Genomic DNA, 22,388 nt, shown 5'->3' with positions numbered 1-22,388 from the left:
CTCCAGCTGTGTGTCGACTGTTTGCCTGCACGCTGGACCAGAAACCCTCCTTCTGCACTCTCTTTTTTCACTACTTCTTTTATGGATTTGCCACTAGAGTGGAAGCCCTCTTTACCAGGCTCCCCCTAAAACGGCTAGATATCCCCTAATCTCCCTTTTTCAGGAAAACACACTGCCTAAAGCTCTGAGCACGCAGGATGGTTTGCCTGAGGGCTTCCCAGGCTAACTCCGGGCGGTGGCCCAGGTAGGCGGATCCAGGAAGGAGAGGGCGTCCACCCACCAGGGGACCAGAGAGACAGGACAAGCTGCAGCCCCGTGCGTAGGAGTCAATTAAACACAGCGAACACTGTCGCAAACCTGTGAGACACATGCCAGTGCCTGGCCAGACTCTGAAGACGACAAGGTGTGAGACTGTGCCTGCCTTGTAGAGGCTGAGCCCAGGGCTTGCAATCCAGACCCTTCTAGAGGCCTGGCAGGGAACGGGCCAAGCTGAGGGGGGCAGGTGCGGTGGTGAGTGCTGGGGTCCCCCCACTCCTGTCAAGTGTCCCTAAGTGACAGGGCTGGCTCACGGGCTAGCCACCAGTACAGATGCCCAGGGCCCTGTGCTCAGAAGGGCCCGGCATTTGGGTTTTAATGCCCTTCATATAATGAATTTGATTATTAAATTTTAGTTTTGAATTTGTATTTTGTAAATGAAGTCTGATGGGACAACGGAGCAGGCCCCGGGGAGCCTCAGCCCACGGGGGGCTGTCTGTCACCAACTCCCCAGGACAAGTTCTTTGTTCCAGCTCCCCAGCCCGGGAGAAGAAAGCTGATATTTTCCCCATTACCGGGTGGCATCTTAGGCTCCTAGAAAAGACTCAAGTACAAACTCCAGGGCCCTGTGGAAGCCAGGTGAGTTTGAACTCCAGAAACCCTTGTCATCAAAGCTCGTGGGATTAACCCACATCTTTCCAAATAAACATGGCACCAAGCTGTGAAAATATTTGCTAAATTAAGCTTTATTTAGCCTAGATCGACTGCCTTTGCTCTCTATTCTATTCAAAAACATCAAACACCAAACCAGTCAAACTAACAAAACTCCCCCTCCTATCTAAAACAGGTGCTCTAAAGGTGATACTTGTGAACAGTGATCCTTTTTACAGTCGTCAGAACAGCCACGCTTTATTGATTCTTTAAGCCACGCATCACGTTTCATTGCCCTTTCCTCATTAAGTGCTCCAAACGGCCCCAGCTGCAGGATCCCAGTGCGGTGCATTGTTCCTCTTAATCCACTCTAGTTCCTGAAAGCGTGTCCCGGTCACATTCCCATAAAAGGATAACAGTTTCCAAGGGCAACAGCAGTTATACATGGAAAATTAATGAATTTGGTTTCTTTATTCAAATACGCACTTGTGGAACAATAAAATTTGGCAGTGGGGCTTGAAGCAGAGAGTGGTGGTGACAGGTGGTGAGAACAGAGGATGAAGAGAAGGCAGGTCTACATCCAGAAGGAAGGGGAGCCATGTCCATGGACCACAGATGCTGTGGGAAATGCCTGGGAGCACAGTCCTGGGTCCCAACCCACCAGCACCCAGATCATCCTGGGAAGACCCAGGGGACCAGACGGCCGGCCTTTGGAGGGCCGTGAGGCTGTCTCTTTGGCCTTACAGTAAATCCCTCCTTTATTCTTTTTTTAAAAATTTATTTTATTAAAGTATAGTTGATTTACAATGTCATGTTAATTCCCCTCTTTGTTCTTGAATAATTTTTTTTAACATCTTTATTGGAGTATAATCGCTTTACATTGTGGTGTTAGTTACTGCTGTATAACAAAGTGAATCAGCTATACATATACATATATCCCCATATCTCTTCCCTCTTGCGTCTCCCTCCCACCCTCCCTATCCCACCCCTCTAGGTGGACACAAAGCACCGAGCTGATCTCCCTGTGCTATGCGGCTGCTTCCCACTAGCTATCTATTTTACGTTTGGTAGTATATATAAGTCCATGCCACTCTCTCACTTCGTCCCAGCTTACCCTTCCCCCTCCCTGTGTCCTCAAGTCCATTCTCTGTGTCTGTGTCTTTATTCCTGTCCTACCCCTAGGTTCTTCAGAACCTTTTTCTTTTTTTTTAAGATTCCATATATATGTGTTAGCATACGGTATTTGTTTTTCTCTTTCTGACTTACTTCACTCTGTATGACAGACTCTAGGTCCATCCACCACACTACAAATAACTCAGTTTCATTTCTTTTTATGGCTGAGTTATATTCCAATGTATAATTTTTTGCAGGCTTTTGGTTCCTTAAAATCAACAGACCTTGACAAGAAGCACCTAAAAATACCATAAAATCAGCATGTATATATATCTGGAAAGAACCTTCAAGATCATCCATTCCGATCTCTTCATTTTAAGAGGATGCCTGAGGCCCAGAGATGGTAAGTGGTGTCCCCAGACCACAGAGCTGGGGTTCAGCCTAGACTCCTCCCATGTGACACTCTTTCTAAGACACCACACCACCTCTTACTTGGAAAAATGTTGTTCAACACATAGAAGGACCAATAGCTATAAAACCGTACCCCAGAATCATGTTTCTAGACTAGAGAATAGAACTCTATACCTTTATAGTCCATTTGGACTCCAATAATTAGAAATTGATGATCATTTCCCATTGTCCTGAGCTGCACTTTTTAAAATGCCAGCCTGGCTTAGGAAAAACAAATTGGTTTCTACCATTTTGTACCCATTTTTATGTAACTAAAAAACGTGCTCATGGCCTGTAATCCTAGTCTGTTTATCCAAATAGACTCTCTAGTGTACAAATTGTGTTAACAAATATATACTGTTAGGAACTATATGTAAGAAAAAGTAATGAAATTCTAGCCCGAAGATAAGACTTTATGAATGTGTGTGTGTCGGGTATTTTTTGTTTAATTTTTATTGCTGTTGGTTTAATTTTTTGCAATTTCAACTTGGTCTTCCCTTCAATACATGTAAATAGTAGCCTCAACCTGGAAACACCAGAAGAATGGATAAACAAGCTGAAGCATATTCATGGAAGAGAATACAACTCAGCGATCAAAAGAAAAGAAAAACATAGATGGAGCTTACAGTCACCGTGCTGAGAAGCTTTACGTGAAAGTATTGTCTCACTTACGTAGATTTCTAGAAGAGAAAACACTAATCTATGGTGGAAAATCAGAAAAGAAGCTCTTCTGGGGGCAGAGTAGGGACAGGAATTGACTGCGAAGGGGCACAGAGCAATGTCCCCATGGCAGGGGAGGTAAAGCTCTCTATCTTGCTAGGGGCTTAGGTTACAAGAGTGTATGCACATCCCCAAAACACAGCCAGTGAACATGGAAGATGTGCACATTTCATCGTATGCAAATTTTACATCCAAAGGAAAAACCACAGACATTGAACCCTCAGTAATAACATGCATGCTGAAATATTTACGGGATGGTGTACTGATGACTGTAATTTACTTGGCAGTGCCTTATTTAAAACGAGGAAGCTTGCTGGGTGGATAACGGAGTTGGACAGATAAGGCATGAAGCAAGTACGGGAAAACGTTAATTGTAGAATCTAGGTGGTAGGCGTCCGTTAAAAATTCTTACTACATTGCTGTATGCTTGAACATTTTCATAATAAAAGGTTGGAGGGAAAAGCCATGTATGAGCAGAGCAAAAGAGAGCAGGCATCTTCATAATTCAGGACCCTTTGGGCATCGGAAAGAAGCAAGGATGCAGGGCAGGCACTGGGGCGTCCTGTGGACCATGTTATGATACCCAGGAATACTTCTATGGCAACGACAGACAGAAAGACTGCTGGAAACAAAAGACAATTTCCTGTTCCAGCTTTGGGGAAGACAAAACAAACACCTGAAAAAAAGGCAATGAGAAAAGCACAAATGTACCCCTCACCCCACAAGAGATTAGCTCACATTATCAGCAGAGACAAGCTGTGTTAAGGAGAGATAGTGGCCGAGCCAGCACCAGAGGCTAATCTCTCCGGGAATTAGAGCTTCATTAACTTGTTTTCGGCATTTTTCAGGAAGAATCCACAGATTCTGAACTATGACCGTTTGCATATTATTTCTTCTTATCACTAAAATAAATAAATAAATAAATAAAAAGAACACGGTTTGCCCACAGGGGCAGTGATTGGTGGATAATGGAGACATAATGCTGACTGGTATTTGGAACTTGTCACTTATTGGTAAGCTCATTTTTCACCCCCCTAAAATCTGTCCCTATCGGCGCTTAGGGCAGAAACCCTTTTTTTCTACCCCACTCCACCCACGTTGTTCCCTTTTCTCCTCTTTACTTGCTTTTTGAAGGGATCAGTGGTGAAGGAAGAGATTACTAGGAAGTACCCCGCTTTCTCCCCCCCCCATTCTCCTATCTGGGCTTCTTGCCTTCCAGGAACAGGGAGATCACTGCCACCTGCTGAGGCAGGACTGTTCCGGGCGTCACACTTGAAGACGGCATCACAGGAAGGGAAGCAGGGGCCAGAGGGTTCTCAGGGAGCCTCAGAGCCACTCCCAAAGCGAAAGCGAACTTCCTGGACCACGTGTGTGATGCTGTGGGGAGACTGAGGACAGATACGGACCGCGGAGAGGCAGGAACCATGCGTCGGGCACTCGCCCCTTCCCCGACTCTTCCCTCCAGCAAGGTCCCTCCGCCCAGGGTCCTAGCACTGTGGTCTAGTTTGTAATTTTGGAAAACCACCTCTTTCCAACATCCCTCCTCAAGCCTTCAGAAATCGTCTGCAGTTCCACAGCGTGCAGAGCGGAAGCAGCATGGAATTCGGAGTTGGGAAAACCTGGGCTCCAGTCTCTGTGTTCCCTTCTGTCTGGGTGTCAAGAGTGCAGGAAGGGAGTGTCTCTGGGGGCGCAGTGTCCCCCAGGTCCCAAGGGCAGGATGGCTATGAGGCTCCAGGGGCCCCGCGCTGTGAGAACTCCTGGCGTAGCCTGGTGCCCACCGAACATTTGGGGTCTGGGAAAGGGGGTGATGGTGCAAAATGGAGGAGACTGAAGGCATTTCCCGTTCAAAAGCAGGTATCCCGGGGCAAAAACACTGCTCAGTTACCCATCACTGGTCGAGGGCCGCTGTGTGACCAAGCAGGCTGAGCGCTGCCATGAGGGGAGAGGGTTCGACTCATCCTCTGTGCTGGGTAACAACTCACACAGACAGTGGTTAGAACACCACACAGTTTTCATCTCACAGGGTCTGTGGGTCAGGAGCCTGGACCCGGCAAAGCTGGGGCCTCTGCTCACGGTGTCCCCAGGCTGAAATCAAGGTGTCCACAGGGGCTCCGATCTCATCCGGGTATCAGGGCCCCCTCCGGGGTCACTGGTTGTCAGCAGAATCCGGTTCCTTGCAGGGGTAGGACGAGGTCCCGTTTTCTTTCTATTTATTTGTTTGTTTGTTTTTATTGAAGTATAGTTGATTTACAATGTGTGTTAGTTTCAAATGTACAGCGAAGTGATTCAGTTATACACATATATTCCTTTTCAGATTCTTTTCCCTTTGTAGGTTATTACAAGATCTTGAGCAGAGTTCCCTGTGCTATACAGTAGGTCCTTGTTGGTTATCTATTTTATATATAGTAGTGTGTGTATGTTAACACGCTTGCCCCCTTGGCAACCATAAGTTTGTTTTCTATGTCTGAGTCTGTTTCTGTTTTGTAAATAAATTCATTTGTATCATTTTTTTAGGTTCCACCTATAAGTGATATCATATGATATTTCTCTTTCTCTGTCTGGCTTACTTCACTTAGTAAGATAATCTCTAGATCTATTCATGTTGCTGCAAATGGCATTGTTTTGCTCTTTTTTATGGCTGAGTAATATTCCATTGTATAATATATATGTACCACATCTTCTTTAACCATTCCTCTGTTGATGGACATTTAGGTTGTTTCCATGTCTTGGCTATTATAAATAGTGCTGCTATGAACATTGGTGCATATGAACATATGAACATTGGTGCATGTATCTTTTTGAATAATAGTTTTCTCCGGATATATGCCCAGGAGTGGGATTGCTGGATCATATGGTTTTTTAAGGAATGAGGTCCCGTTTTCTTGTTGACTGTCAGTGAGGGTTACCTTCAGCTTCTAGAGGCCCCACCTTGGGTCCTAGCCTCTGACCACCCCCAACAGGGATGGTCAGAGCCAGCAGAATGGCTCTCCCTTCAAATCTCCCTTCAGTCAGCTATGAAGGGCACATATTATGTGATATATAGAATGTGACCTAATCATCCCATCACTTTGCCAATAGGATGTAACCTTATCCAGGAAGAGGCCAGCCATCCTATTCACAGGTCCCACCTGTACTTGGGGGAGGGGGTTATATAGCATGCTATCATTAGGGGGCAGAATGTTGTGGTCCATCTTAGAAAACTTAGAACCTGGCCTGGGAGAAATGGGCTCAGAGCATCAGGCTGACAGGGAGGGGAAAGGGCCGGGCTGCTCTCAGTCAGCACAAGGCTTGAGACCTCCCCAGCTTCTAGGAAGTTCCATAGCATGAGAAGGGCCTTGGGTTAAAGCCAGAATAGCCCCAGCCAGGTTTATTTCCTGAGTTTCCTTTAGAATCATGGATGTTTTGGTCATTTTTTAAAGAAAGACTGTATATTGGGGGAGAGACGCTGCTTTTGCTGCTGCTTCTCAGAATAAAGTGGGTCCAGGTCCATTCCTGAGACACGTGGTGTCATCAGATAGTGAGGAATCAAGAATTGGATGCAGACAGACATCATGCCAGCCAGCAGAGAAGTTCTCTCTTCTCTGAAGACGTCCTTGGAAAGAGACTCCTGCTGCCCGGAGACCCTATTACCCAGCTTGGTATCTCTAGCCGGGCAGGACAGACTCTGTTTGACTGAAATCCTCATCTTCTTGTAACCTCCCTGAAGGCATAGAAAATGATTCACAGATTCACAGATAAGAGAGAAAGAGACAGAAAGAGACACAGAGGCAGAGAGAGACAATGAATCATCCATCCCTCAGCCTAAGGCTGAGAAAGCCTCGGGTTTGGGGTTGGATGTCTCCAAAGACCAAGATACAAATCAGGTACAATTCTCCCAGCTCCAGGCTGACGCTCACCTCCCTTGAACACCAGTGCGCTCCAGCCCTGGTGGATCTTTGCAATCTTACCTTGGGCTGTTCAAAGTCCTTCCCATCCAGTTTTTGGTAAGATTGCTTGGAGCAAAACCATCCCCTGGGACCTATTTATTGAGTGCTTACAATATGCTGGACTCTGTGGGAACTCAGTGAAGAGGTCGGGCACAAACCTGTGAAAAATGAAACGGCAGGACCCAATGCAAAGAAGACAAAGGAAGAGATCACAGGGTGCGCCGTGATTAATTGCCAGATGGTCAAGATAAAAACCTCCCAGGAGCTCAAAAGAAGCGGTGATTGCCTCACACCCGGTGCTGAGTCAGAGGCTGACTTGATTAAAAAATTTAGCCTGGATTCAGTCCAAACTATGTTTTTCTCCTTTCACCACCTTCCATTCTCCTCCCCCCAGATCTTTTGGATGTTTGGAAGTAGAGGTGTTTTCCAAGCAAAGTTCTAAGAAGAGTTGTCAGTCTAAACTTGCTTCCAAAGAACAGCAAGAAAGCCCAACAAAGTAGCAATGTCCTAAAGTAATCCTGCTTTTTCACTTGATGTCATAACTTAGTTTCAGCACGAGATACAGAAAGTCATAGATTGCACTCTTTAATGACTTTGGTGCAAGTAGAAACAAAATGCTTAATCACACCCTGTTTGATGCAGCTGAGCTTGAGTTGGCAATGCTGCGGGGTCTGAACCAACCTGAGGCTAGGGAACAGTCCTTCCAATAGTACATATTGAGCCTCTGCTTAAAACAAGGCAGGCCTGAACTTATCTTCCTAGAACTCACAGTTTATCTGCAAAGAGAGAAGTAACAGGTAATGACAACACAGCATGTTTGGGTTATCTATTGCTGTGTCAAATACCATCCTAAAACTCTGGAGTTTTAAAAAAGATGCTTTTTGTTTCTCACAAGTCTCTGGGTGGACGGGGCTCAGCTGGGCAGTTCTTCTGCTTCACATTCTGGAGCAGCTGCATTCAGCTGGGAGCCTGGGGGTGGGGTGGAGTGCGGGGCTGGAAGGTCCAAGATGACCCATCATCCCCCAGGGTCTCGCATCATTCAGTAGACTAGCCTGGGCTACTTGAGGGTGTGGTGACTGGCTTCCAAGAAGGAGGGTTCCAAGGAAACAAGCTCCAGGACAGAGGTCCTATCAATTATTTGCCTATATCACTGACTCATGTCCCGACAGCCAAAGCAAGCCACACGACCACGCCCACAGTCAGTGTGGGAGGGGCCGAGTAAGGTTATGCAAACCAGGAGGCGTGGTTCTTCTGGGGACTAGCAAATAATCATCCTCCCCTTGATGTAAATACTAAGAGCAGTAAGGAGCACACTGGAGGGGCAAGGAACCCAGGTTTAAAGGTCAAGGTGACTTCCTGGAGGAACAGACCTTAACCAGACATGAAGGATGGGGAGGCATGTCAGGGACCTCTGTTGTTTTGCCTCGTTATTTCTCGGAAAGCAACTCGTAAGATTTGTGTTAGGTATACTATGTATATAAAGTAATTAATTTTTTTAATTTGTAAGAATTAGTCAACTGTTAGGAGATAGAGCCATAAGCACACTTTTCACATGGCCACAGCTGCCAGCAAGACCGATCGATTTCCACCGTGTCTCCCCTTCTCTCTCTCGTCCTGGTCCCCAGCGATGTGACTCTGACTTTGGATTCTACATGTCAGCGTTTCCTGCTCTCACTTTCCCCTTGGTAGTAGTGGATGCTTCCAAACTGGTAACATTCCTATGTTGATGGTTAAGCCTTAATTCTTGTAAGATGATCATTTCCTGATTCCCTGACTGATTTTTCTTGGGATTCTGAAAAACATAAATTTCCCAAGAATGGCGGAGAAAGCATTCTTGCCCAAGGGAACACTTGTATTGTGGCTGAAACAAAGAGGATGAGGGGGAGAGACAGTCCGAATGAGGTGGTGAGGGGAGGAGTCACGCAAGAGGGAAGGTCTCATGAGCCCTTTTCAGTTAGAGCTTTATCCTTACGGCAAGAGGAGGTCACTGAAAAGTTTTAAGACGGGGAATGATAAGATCAGAATTGCATTTTAGAAAGATCTCCAAGGCAGAGGTGTGGATTGGATGCAGGGAAACCTACCAGAAGGCTGAAGAAATGATGCAATGGTGGTCTGAGATGGTCTGAATTGGGTAGGGGCCACGGGGATGGGAAAGGAAAGGACATGAGACCAGCCTTCGTGATTGATGAGGTGTAGGACTTGTGGCGTCCGGAAGAATTCTGCAGTCAGCCTCTGCTCTCGTGCCCGATGACCTCCCCAGGAAGATACCCCAGGTTCTGAATGTTTACAGACAGCAGAGATAAGCACCATTTCTACTTGTAGCCACTGCCCCCCGCAAACACTCCCCCAGTTATTTCCTTTTGTGGACACTCACCCTCCCTCCTTATACAGTGTCTGTCTTAATCTTGGAGTTTCCTAAACAAAAGTCATCTTTAAAATGATGATTTTCTACCAGAATACTCAAGCATCTCCCGGAGACAACTCTGTCCCATCACGTCTATGTCAGATTTAAACAGTGCTTTGTCTCATTCTCCAGGCAGGAGTAAGCCAAGACAAATTCCAGAATGGAATTCCAAGATGCTGGAAAGCAATAAAGAAGGTGCTTTTTCACAGGACTGCCGCTAGCCTGTATAACTCTTCAGTGTTACTGAAAATGGCACCAGTTCCGCTGGGCTGATGCAGCCCCAGTGGCTTCATTTCTGTGGCTGACAGCTGAGAGTGGCCCCTGGTTTGACGGGCCAGAGCAGCGCCCAGCGTTTTCGTGAGCTCTGCCCTCTGCAGGGGGACGGCTCTCCGTGGTCTCTCACATCTCTGTACCCCTGCCAGCAGAGGCATCATCTTCTCAAGGATGTTTGTGCTGCAGACGGCTCGGAAAAGAGAGATAGCACCTCCCTTTAGAGAAAAGGGCGGTTTGTACTATCCCGTACCATAAAGATGACTCTCTCCAAGGCCAAGGTCAGCTGTGCTTGCAGCCCGTGATAAATGACTGGGGTTCCTTAAGCACAGGGTTCCTGAGCTGTGGCGCCAGCCTTGCCTGTGCAGCGTCCACCTGAGCCTGACGGGCGAGGGGAGCTGAGGGACAAGCCTGAAGCTGATGTTGCCGCCTGAGCTGCTGCGTCTCTGTCTCTGACCCAGGAGTCTCGTGTCTTCTGCCAGCATCCGCTCAGCTGGGGCAGGCTAGCCAGTTAGCTAGTGAGGAGGGTAAAACCTCAGACCCGTCAGCGTTCTGAACCTCCCACGGAGCTTACGTTCTGATGGAGAGAGAGCTGCAGCCGGAGAAACCTGTAGGGAGAAGGTGGAAACAACATGTTCGCGGGGTAAGGTCAATACTGATGCCAGAGATCAGGCCGTCAGACAGTGATGATGGGCCAGAAATGCTGAAGCTTTCAGAAGTGGGCTTGACTCTTTAGAAGAAGCCCAAGGCTATAGGAAATCACCTGTGGATAGGCTTTAGAGAACGAATATTTCCCCACTGACTTATTTTAGTGATGGCTCTCTCTTCATTGTTTGATTTTCTCTTGGCAATGCTTCCAAACCCTTTCCTCTGGCCACCCTTCCCTTCCTTATCAATCACAGTGATCTATAAAGAAAAACTTAACTACAGTGGAGAGACTGCTATTTAAAGGAACTTTTGATATAAAGCATTCCTTCTCCTTTGTTTTGTAAGCTTCAACAGCAGTGTTCACGGGGCGACCGCATGTGTGTTAACCAGGGCAAGACTCGCTGCCACCATGACAAATGTAAAGCACGAGTGACACAGGTGGGCGGGCCCTCGGCTCCATGCAGACACTCAGGGCCTGGTGGATGGAGCTGGGGCTCTGGGAGCTGCACTATCTAGAGCACGTGCTCCCCCGCAAAGTAGAAGAAAGAGGTGACGAAGCCCCCAATTTTAATCACCTCAGCTCAGAAAGGGCGCCCATCACTTCCACTTCTGGTCCATGGGCCTCATCTGCGTGGTGAGAAAGGCTGAGAAATGCATTTGAAGAATCCGTTGCTGAGCCCTGTTGCTGCACAGTCTATCTACAAAACATCAAGAAGCAAAAAGGAGAGGAAATCACATGGAATTTGCTAAGTGCCTTCTCAGCGTCAGGCACGGTGACTTTTGTCCCCATATTCATTTTCTGTTGCTGTGTCACAGGTCATCACAGACTTAGGTGCTTCATACAGCTGCCATTCACAGACTCCCAGCGCTGCAGGGCAAATGTCCCGTGGTGCCCCTGGGCGCTCTGCTCAAGGTCTCCAAGCTGAGATCTAGGTGTTGTTCAGGCGGGCTCTTCTTGGGGCCTCTGGAAAGGATCCACCCTGAGTTCTTTCAGGTCGTTGGCTGCATCCAGGTCCTTGCAGCCGGGCACTGAGGGGACTCTCAGCTCCTTCATCTTCAAAACCAACAGCATACGTGGACTCCTCTTCGTGCTTTGAATCTCTGTGACTTCTCCTTCTGCCACCAGCCAGAGAAAACTCTGATTTTACAGAGGACACGTTATGAGATTATCAGACCCCGGTTGGTGTCAGAAAGCTGGGTGACATCCTGCCCCCTGCTTCCCAGGCAGAGCCCTTGGGAACAGAACAGCGGTCCGTGCAGTGGGTCAACCCTGGGCCTTTGTCATGCTCATCCAGCATGAAGCGGAAGGAGCAACTTGCCTCCGTGACCCTGAGTGCTGTGGAAGTAACACAGCCCCCAGGACGCCGGGGCACGTGAAGGGGAACAAAGGATGTCACCGCGCTACCTGCGTGGACCAAGGGCAAAGGCCGAGATGAGATGCTGAACATCCTAGGGGCTGCTGACGTGAGCAGATGACAGTTTGGCCAGATGCTACCCGCCACCTGGCTCCTTGGTGGAATGTCAGCCCCCTGGGACTTGGGTGATATAAGCCAAAGCCCCAGGGAGAAGAAAGGGGGAGTTTCCATCGTCCCAGCAGGATGTGATCTGGAAACAGAAACCAAGTTGATATGTAGACAAATGGAAAGCACTGTACTTCTGCACACCTTGATTTTTGCAAGGTCTGCACGAGCTCCATCGCTGGGGAGTCACCGCCCACCCTGGAGGCAAGGAGTTCCCAAGGTCATCCCGAAACAAAGCAGGACCCTACAGTCTTTCCCCCACGTCCTCTGCCTGCCTTTTGTCTGTGGACAAACTTTGGCCAAAGAATAAGTTTAATCAGAGAAGGGAGAAGATGCAGAAACAAAGGAAAGCACTCAAATGAGACCAAATAATAACAGTTTAGTCATTAAGCAGAGTCAAGGACCTTTAGTTCCTTCTCAAGGAGGAACCATATATTCTGAACCACGTGCTGGGAGCCGTCCTGCAGGTACTGAAGCCCCGCCAGGTGGGAGAAGTTAACCGCATGACGACCAGACTGCAGCCATGACAGAAGCTGCCACGATTCCAAGAGCTGGCCTCCAAGAAATGGGAGCAAAGCAACCCTGGAACTGAAGACTAACTGTACTTAAACCATCAAGATGACTCTGGTCAGACCACCGCGTGACCAATGTCAAGATGACCGTCAGAGCTGACTGTGCTGTTTCTGCACGGAGCCCCCTCTCTCTGTCTATAAAAGCTCTTGCCCCCTGATTGTCAGGGGGGGTGTGGAGGGGAGTTGGCCTTTGGACAGGGGTCCACCCCTGTCCCCTCCCCCTGCCCAGTTACCGGCCTCCAAAATAAAGCAAACTTTCCTTTTCACCAACCTTGCTTCTTTATTGGTTGTTCAGCGGTGAGCGCCCGGACCCACTTTCGGTAACAATCCCAGTCCGCAGGGCAGTCCTTCCAGCAACGCTGGCCTTCTGCGTCCATCACAGAGAGAAATGGGCTTTTAATTTAAAAGGACGCATTCTTATTCAACAACTGTTTATGCATCTGCTAGCCGCCATTCTGGGCCCTGGAGATGCTGCGAGGAACCAACCAGACGTGGAGCTTAGAATCTAACGGGGAAAAGACTCACGATAAATAAGGAAAATGCAGAGGTGTTCGGTGCGGGAAGTGCTGCAGAGGATCTGGGGCTGCGGGAGCCTGAGTGAGAGTTCAGACAGGCGGCCGGGGCGCCACTGAGAAGCGGACCTTTGAACTTGACCTGAGGGAGTGGAGGGGGAAGCCGTGCGGACATCTGGGCTTGGGGGCTCCCAGGAGCGGACACAGCAAGCGCACAGGCCCTGGGATGACGCACACCTGCCATTGGGGCATGGCAGGGACCCAGGGTCTAGAGTGGGGGGCCCACGGGGGTCCTTGTGGATGTGCTCAGAGGTGCTCCAGGACAGTGCTTTGTGGCCCCTAGGAGGGCTTCGGCGTTTACTCTGAGCGATAACAGGAGCTCCGTTAGACTCCATCTTTGGAAATGCAAGAGGTAGACGCTGGGAGAAAACAAGAAGAATTAGGAACGTAACCCTCCGACGCATCCTGAGATTCTCGGAGACTTACGGGAGCATTTAAGACTCTGTTCCTAAGACAGCTATTTCAATGTTCTGCAGTATCTTACCGTTTTCCCTGCAGGAGGTGATGTGATGACCAGAAACCTCACCGCCCGTCCGCCCTCAGGCAACGCCCCCTGCTGGCCGTCAGCGGTAACGCAGGCCAGGCGTTTCTCTTGAGCCCCCAGCCTGGAGGGGTACCCCGCTCGGTAGGGTGGGAGGGGGCAGGACTCTATTTCTTTCCATCTGATTCCTTCCCCCCAAGGGCAGCAGCTCTGCGGGGCGAGGCCAGGTGACTGTCTTTGACCAGAGGCTCCAGGCAGCGCCTCTCGCTGGCTTCTCCTCGGATCCCCGACGGCGGCGGGGCGGGGGGCTGACCTCCAGGCTCCCCTCCCGCATGGGGAGGGCGCGAGGCAGGCTTCCCCGGGCGCCCCAGGGACCCGCAGAGCTGGTGCCTTCAGGGATGGGGGTGCCCACGCTGACTTGGCGGGGGGCCCAGACCTGCGGCTGGCGGAAGGCGTCGCCTCCCTCAGGGTTTCGGCTGCCCGTTCAGGACACACGGAGCCCTCGGGAGGCGGCAGGGGCGAGGTCCAGGGTTGGCTTGGCCTGGCTCTGCTCCTCTCTGTTCCCGCTCCGTCCAGCCCGGGAACATCTGCTCCACACCCAACCTCCAGGCCATTCAGGGTTCCGGTTAAAGGGCAAAGGTGCCCTTTCTGGGTCCTGCCCAGTGCTGGCGTCCCCGGACGTCCTACCACATGTGCCCCCGCTGGTCGCCTCAGCCTGTGTAAGTGCCCGTGTGCCTCTGCCGTGGTGTGCTAGGGCCTCCATGGGAGCGTGCCCACATTCACGCAGGGGGCAGGGGGCATCTGTGGGCTGTGCTGTGTCCACGTGTGAGTTCAGGACCACCCCTGCCTGGACTGCATAGTGTTCCCCCCAAATTCCTATGCTGAAGCCCTAATCTCCAGTGTGACTGTGTGTGGACGTAGGACCTTTAAGGCAGTGATGAAGGTTGAATGAGGTCATAAGGGTGGGCTGGTGTTCTTGTAAGAGGCACGGACGCCGGGGGGACACCTGCACAGGGAAAAGTCCGTGAGAGACACAGCGAGAAGGCAGCCGTCTGCAAGCCCAGGAGGGAGCCTGCTGCAGACACCAACCTGCCAACACTTGACCTTGGATTTCCAGCCTGCAGTAACTGACAAAAGAAATGTCCGCGGTTCAAGCCTCCCAGTCCGGGGTGTTTTGTCCCGGCAGCCTGAACAGACTAACACAATTCCCCTGTGCTTTTCTGATGGGATGTCAAACAATGGGAAGCGAGAGAGACGGTCTATTCTAAGACATTCTCACTCAGAGTGAGGCAGAGAGGCTGGGATGGGAGGGAAAGGCAGGAAATAGGACAGGAGCAAAGGCTGACTGCTGTTGTCAGGACCCCCCAGGACCTCCGTCCTATGGGTTGCATCCTGCTTCCTTTTTCTAATTGTCATCAGGAGGCTGCAGCGGGGCCCAGTGACCCTCTGTGGCCTCCCATTTGCCAAGAGAAGACTCCCCCAGGTCGGAGCTTACGCAGCTAACTCCCCTGCAGCTGGAGCTCTCCCCCGGCCCAGGCAAGCATTTGTGGGTGAGCACGTGCTTTCCCTTTGGAGTTGAAAACGCTGGCATCCCAGGCAGGCCTGTGTTAAGCCGGGGCTGGGCACAAATAGCTCCCTGCCTTGTTCAGCCACTGCAGAGGTCCATGTGCCCTTTAAAAATAGCAGCGCCGTGCTAGAAATGTTCAAGAGAAGACACGTTGGGTGTGTGTGTGTCTGCCACGCCCTCTTCTATCTTCGTTCTGAGATACAAAATTAGAGCCTTGCGGAAGGGAAAGGGGAAAGAAGATGATTAACACACAGCCGTGCCCACGCTTACCCACCACCTCTTTTCAGATTGATACCCCGCACACCCTGCCCAGAGACAGCGCTTAGCAAGAACGCGCCTTCTCCAAACCACTAGGAGGCACCCATAAAGGAATCTGTCTGAAAATAAATGAGTAGACTTAAAACTCAGCCTTCCTGGTTGAGATCAGTTGAAAAAAGCTACACTGGGTCTGAGGGAGAAAGAGGGAGAGAGTGGAGAGATTTCACTAATGGACAGGAAATGCTTTTCAAGGCAAAATCTCTCTCCTCCAAGCTGCCTTGAAGCCACGAAGCTACCTTCTTGGATGGGAACAGAGCAGGGTGGGGGGAATGCTGGGGCCTGGAACTGGGTGGTCAACACCCTCACCCCAACACACACACACACAGACACACACACACTGCTCTGCAGGCCTGACTCAGCTCAGGGCCACTGTGTAACCAGCACAAGGGCGTGGACTCAACATGAAAGAGGTCCCCAGGCACTCGGACCCTTGTTAGCAAAAATAGTGGTGCTTGGAAGCGACAGCTGGGATGGTTGGAATTGTAACGAGAAATTCCAAGAGGGCTGGATGCTTCTAGGGGAGACTGTGAGTTGAGATGGGGACAGATGTACCATCGAGGGAGAGAAAAATGTTTAAAGAACCCTGTCATTCCCAGCCATCAGCTCCAAGTTCTAAACTGAGAAAACTGCTATTTGCCTCAGAGAAAGAAAGGAGACGTGCAGCCACGAACACTGTATGTAGGCGGCGGCTGGCATCTCCCCTACGAGGGCCTTGAGACCTTTGTACAAATCAAGCGCCCTCGTTCCTACTGCTGTAGGCGGCGCTGCCCCTGCTCTCAGAAGCGGTTTTCCTGATGCCCCCGGTGGCTCCAAAAGCAAGCTGTTTCTGCTTGCATCCCTCATGCAAACAGACACTATACCTAAGGCTCGAGGTTAAGGGTCACTTCCTGCATTTGTTCTGCTGATATTTTTGCCGTTTCCTCGCCACCATTCACTGCTTCCTGCCTCTTTCTCCCTTCTCTCTAAGTGAAGAGTCCGTTACTGGGCACTTATTGCAACCGTCGACGAGATCCTAGGTTAGGAAGCGTGCAGAGGCTCTCATCCGATCTTCACAGTCACCCTCCAGAAGGAGAGACTCTGAGCTTCAGTTTACAGAGGAGTAAATGTGGGCCCAGAGAGGTGCCTACCTTGACCGAGGCTGCACAGCTAATGCGCGTTAAGGTCAAGATTGCAGCCCTGTGCCCCTCTAAACTGGCTCCCGCAGCCTCTCCAGGCCTGCCTGGGGCCCCAGGACGGAGCGGGAGTGGCTCTGGCAGAGAGTCCTGAAGGGGTGCCGTGAGTCCCAGCAGGGCTGCGCTGCCAGATTTCCTGGATTTCCGAGCCAGCTCGTGCCGATCTGCCCTGGGGTGTGGGAACCCACGGCAGCCCCAGGACCCTGCTTTCCTGGGCACTTAACACTCAACACCACCACCAACAGCGAGATTCTGGTGAATCGAACAGTAACCCCTCCTACAGAAAGATCAGGGGCCCAAACCCAGTCACAAAGGTGAAAGCGGCCCCAGAGAGAAGAGGATGGCAACTTCTAACAAGATCAGACAGAAAGACAACTCTGTATATTTTTTTAAAAACTCAGCGGAAACTGCCAGCTCCCAGGTGGGAAGAAACGGTCTGGAGCCAGCCCGAGTCTGGGACACACTCATCGCGACCTCGCCGGCCCCTCCATCCACACCCTGGTCCCTCCAGCCACTGGAGGGTCACAGTTCCCGAGTGCAGAGTCCAGCAGCCGCCCAGGCCAGCGAGGGCTCGTTAGCCAAGGCCGTGCTCCTGTGATAGTGGTCAGAGCCCGGGGCCAAATAGGAGAAGGAATCCAGGTCAAGGTTGGGCTTTGAGCAGAGCTGACGGATTAATCTTTGTAGCAAGCGCTGAGTCTCAAATGCACCCAAATTCTTTAACATTCAGCTCCCAAAGTACACGATCTCCCCCAAACAAAGGTCGATTTGTAGACTTCCTTTGCCCTCAGCTTATTCCCCAATCTTGCCCACCATCTTCTAAAAATCGGTGAAAACTAATTTGGGTGACTTCCCTGAGTAGCTCGGAGAGGAGTTAAGCCCAGGAGGGAGTCCAGGGAACCATGGGATTCGTGTCACAATTAGGTCCCGTGGAGACACATTGATTTCTGCGATCGGGTTGCAGGTTAGGACTTGATGCAGCCACAGGCTCGGAGAGTTAGGGGTTCAAACCACAAGCCATGCATGGACCGGCACAGGCCGCTCAGCTCCGGGGGGGGATCAAGCTTGGAAAAGATAGTGACAGTTTCAAGACCTGGAGCTGGCACCCTCAAGCTTCTGGAGGAGGAAAGGGAAAAGGGAGAAGTGTGTGTGGGGTGAGAGGGGGAGAGGAGGAGAGAGGCTGGGAGGGGGTCAAGGGGTGGGAAGTGGGGGGAGGAGAGAGGAGGGGAGGAGGAGGAGGAGGAGAAGGAGGAGAAGGGGGAGAGGGAGAAGGGGGAGGGGGAGGGGAGGGAGAAGGGGAGGAGGGAGGGGGTGGGGGAGGGAGACAGGGGAGGAGGGAGCGGGAGAGGGGGGGAGGGGAGGAGGGGGAGAAGGGGGAGGGGAGGAGGGGGAGAAGGGGGAGGGGAGGGGGAGGAGGAGGAGGAGGTGGAGAGAAGGGAAGGGGGCAGGAGAGGAAGGACAGGCTGACTTGTGCTCTTGAACCCAGGGCTTCCACGTTCCAATAGGAGTGCGTTCCCAGACCAGCAGGAGACCGCTGAAGCTGTGAAGCAGGAGGGCACTGTCTGCAGGACCAGCACCTGCGTGCTGCTTGTGCAGGTGACCCACCACCTCCCCCAGCCCATGCCCAGGTCACGTGTGCTTACCAGCTGGCTGGAGGATTTGCTCCGTGAAAAGGGGCAGCTGGTCCTTCTTGGACTTTGCTTGGGTTTCTGGGGCAGGGAGCCTAGATGTCAAGTTTAATGAGCATCTTTTCGGCTCCCCAGGAATGGAAAACATGCTTGTGGGTGAGGAGGAAGCCGATCATAGCAAATAAACCCATTTCTTGAGGACAAGCGTCGCCGTGGGACGGGCCTCTGTCCAGGGGAGGAGCAAGCCGCTTCCTGAACCTGTGCACTGAGCTGTGACCCGGGGACGTGGCGGGGTCTCGGCGGCTGTGGCTGATTCAGGTGCTTTGGCTGACCCGGCCCAGCTGGTTTGCTGCACTGTGGTGGCCTGGTTCAAGCAGCACTAAGACTGCCTTTTCTGGGGCCTCCATCAGTGGTGCTGACATTTCATACGCATGCTGGAATATATGCACAGGAGTTTAAAATGTTCTGGGTAATAAAAGAAAGCCTCAAGAACACTAGTACTGTAAAACAGTGGCGTGAACATTGATATCACAATGATATTAAGGGAAAAATATCAAGAGCTTCACTGCTTCCTTTCCGAGTCTTTACTAAGACCAGAAGTGAAAAAGACTCCCTGTGACTTTAGCCTCCAGAGTGTAAACTTGGCCAATCTGTCAAGCAAATAACACGCAGTGACTGTGTGACTTTGGGTGGTGTTACTGGGCAAATATCAGAGAAATACGTCACTTGTTCCCAGGACGCAGGGCCTTTGGCACTTAAACCAGGACAGTCCAGGCAAACCGGGACTTGGTGTAACACACATCCAGGCCCAACCCAGGCTACATAATGAATTCCCGCCTGCTTGTCAAGGCTGGGATCTCCCCTCTGAGAAGGCCCGTGGCGCTGTGATCCATCCAAATGCTCTCCTGGTTTGTGGCACTCGTGACATGCTGTTCTTTTGTGCTCAGCTGTTCCAGATACGTCCACGAACTATAGCGCTAGCGTTGCCTGGGAACTTGTCAGAAATGCAGGATCCCAGCTTCAACCCTTAAATCTGCACATTTCACAAGGTCCCCAGGAGGTTGGTACAAAATTTGCGATGCCGTCCTAATTCTCCATTTGGTTTGAGAGGTGGACTTGTTTCTCCCAACCAGGGGTACAAACAGCCCCACAGAATGAGGGTCCCCTCCTGCCATGCTGGGTACAACGTGGGCACTCGGGGACCTTAACTGCTGGGACTGCATGGGGGACCCCAAAACGTGCTTGGGAGTCACCTCAGCCTCTCCCCTCACATCCTATTCCTAGTTGCTTCTGAAGGAGTTTCATAGACCAAAGAACACGGGCATATATCGCAGTGAGTGCTGCTTATCTGGTTAAGGAGTCTGGACATTGTCACTCTTCTTGGCGACTTTGCGTCTGAACCCCTCCCTGTGGGAAGCGAGGTTCTCCGACCCTGAGTCTTGGTGGGAGACAGGCGATGCCAGATTTACATTTTCCTCCACGGCCCAAACTGCGAGTAGCGAGACCCCCCGAGAACGGCGTGTGCTCAAGTGCCAACGGAGAGTGTGGGCCTGTGACCTTGGCCTCACCCTTCAGACACTCCCCACACAGGACCAGGCAACCAGTCTCGCTGGAGCGGGGGGGGGCCCTGAGCAAGGTTCCAGGGGCAGAGGAGTGATCACAGTTCCAGCCAGGAGGGCGGAGCAAGTGGAGACCCCAGACCCACAGGGGAGGTGGTGGGTCTCACCCTGGGCTGGCCCACGATGAGATGTTTCTGGGTGGCAATGACATCTCTCAACCTGATTCTCAGATTTTCCAATTCTTTCAGCTTCTCAGTATACTTTCGGTAAATTTCTGCTTATGCAGTCGGTTCCTTTTACGAGCGCTGACTTGCAGGACATCGATGTTCACTTGTGAAGGTCAGGGCCTCCCTTTCTAAAGATCCTACTGGTAACGAGGAGGCAGGAGAAACCATGGGCTTCACGGAGACTAATTAGCGCCTGAGAGTCGAATCGAAACATTCTATCTTCTGCTTTCCTACCACATCCTGTAAGTGTGAACAAATCAGGGATCTGATTACGCTGGAAGACGTTCAGGCCAGTCCCAGGGACCTACGGAATATTGTACACATTGTACTCTTTCACACAGGAAAAGAGAGAGCCATCGTTATTTCTTTTTCACTTTGGAAACGGCTGGATCTGGCACACAGAACTCAGTCAATCCATCACAAATATGTACCAAACACCAACCATATGCAGACTTGGCTAAAACCTGACCCAGTCTGCTTGGCGGAGAACATGTGAACCTAGACTCATCAGCCCACAACTGGAATCAGTTAGACTGATTTGTGGTCTGCTTTAGAAAATTCTGAAAAATTGGATATCTTCGTAAACCTTCCATTCACCCTGCAGGGGTTTTTTTCCCCCCTTCTTTTTGGGGGAAGTGAGAAAGAGAAAGAAAGAAATAGTGTCCTCTAAAGGGCTTATTCATCATGACCAGAGCTTCCCTGTTAAAAACAAAACAAAAACCTCAGAGAAAAAACTTATCCCTTACTGTCCAGGAATCAGCCACAGTGAGCTTTTCCGGTGGAAACCTGCCCCTCATGGGCTAGGGGCGTCGCACTGGTAAAGCCCATAGCAGCAGGAATCCCCTCCAGGAGCAGTGAATGGTGTTGCTTCTGAGCTTGGCTTCCAGGTAATGATAACGTAATGCCCAGGGTGACAGGTTTCTCACTCGAGGACCTTAAAAAGTGATTAGGGCGACAGAGAACAGAGACGCTCGCAGGGGACAAAGGTGGCGTCAGGAGAAATCAGCAAAGGCTACATGTAAAAAAGTATGTTTGAGGGAGGTACTGAGGGATGGGCAAGGGATTTGACTGGTGGTGGGAAGCATGGGGTAAAAGCATATTAAGAGGGTATCCTGTGAGGAGAGGGCTGGAGGTGGAGAGAGTCTTGGGGGGCAGAAACGGGTCCAGTTTAACTGAGATACAGAGTGTGGAAAGGGACATCTTGGGGGAGCAAGCAGGAAGGGCGGATCTGCATCAAGGGTCCTTCAATGCCGTGTCAAGGGGTTTCAAAGACAGTCTCGAAGTAACGGGGATTCTTTGAAGCCTTTGGGAGGGTTGCATCAGTCAGGATGGACTCGGCGCTGCTGCTGTAATAAACGACCACTAAACCCCGATGGCTTAAGACCGCAAGCTGGACTTGCCGTGCGTGTTCCATTCAGCTGCAGGCTGCATTGCACACTGTCCGCACCCCAGGACTCAGGCCGGCGGGGTTGCTGCCATCTGGGGCACACCGGTCACTGTGGGAGAAGGAAGAGAAAAGCTCTGGAGGGTCTCACCCCAGCGCTTGAGTGTTCTGCCCAGACGTGACACTGCCCCTTCCAACAATACTTCTGAGAAGCTGGCCTTGACCCTGTTGCTGAGAAGCAGTGGCTGGAAGTGCCTTATGAGAGGCGCTGATGGTCAGGGTGTGGGCCCCAGCCGGATTCTCGGAGGAACATCTTCTGGTAGGATGTAGGACTGAATGGATTTAAAGGATAATGGGGCACAGCTGCCTTCTGAAAGGCTGTTGGAACCATCTGGGTAGAAAAGAATTACCTGCTTAAGTAGGAATGAAGAGAAGGGGACGAATGGACAAAATGTTACAGAAAAGGGTTGGTAGACCGGGCCGACCATCTGGACGAGGTGGTGAGGGGCAGGGAAGACTTGAAGACGCCCCCGATTTCCAGTCTGGAAGGCTCAGGACGGCAGTGCCATGAGTTGGAACAGGGAATGGGGAGGGAGGACCCGTTCTCTGCGATGAAGTTGAGTTACCAATGGAGGAAAAAATGGTGCTTACCTGTTGTATTGCACAAAACGAAAGCAAAGCAGAACCCATTCAATTGGCAATCAACCCACAAGCACCTTGTCCTCGCCTTGCACAGCAGATCCGATGATTCATTGTGAAACGCTGCTGGGAAATCAGCCGTCCACAGCCTCCTCCGCAAGCAAGTTTTCTTTCTTTTTTTTCAGATGACTCAAACTTTTGCTCATTTCGACTGTTTTGAATGGAAAATGTCCGAGCTGTGTGTAGAGTGCCGGACTTACTGCCAGCTCCGTTTAAAACAAGTGTCACATTCATCTCTGTCATTCCCACGTCATT

At 50.9% G+C, this 22,388-nt stretch overlaps 1 long non-coding RNA gene across 1 annotated transcript; it reads right to left on the bottom strand.

The window, feature by feature from the left end:
* Positions 1-287: 287 nt before the first annotated feature.
* LOC309654911 lies at positions 288-22,208 on the bottom strand. The gene is made up of 5 exons (XR_014260487.1): positions 22,086-22,208; positions 18,280-21,546; positions 18,105-18,176; positions 11,843-15,362; positions 288-10,397 (listed from the first exon to the last, which is right to left on the bottom strand). It is a non-coding gene; the product is annotated as an uncharacterized lncRNA (long non-coding RNA).
* Between the last annotated feature and the right edge of the window lie 180 nt (positions 22,209-22,388).

Source organism: Balaenoptera physalus (assembly GCF_965194825.1).
Source record: "Balaenoptera physalus genome assembly, chromosome: 2".
In the NCBI taxonomy this organism is placed as follows: domain Eukaryota; kingdom Metazoa; phylum Chordata; class Mammalia; order Artiodactyla; family Balaenopteridae; genus Balaenoptera; species Balaenoptera physalus.
The sequence above is the reverse complement of the archived record's forward strand: the minus strand, read 5'-3'. Positions and strand labels throughout refer to the sequence as shown.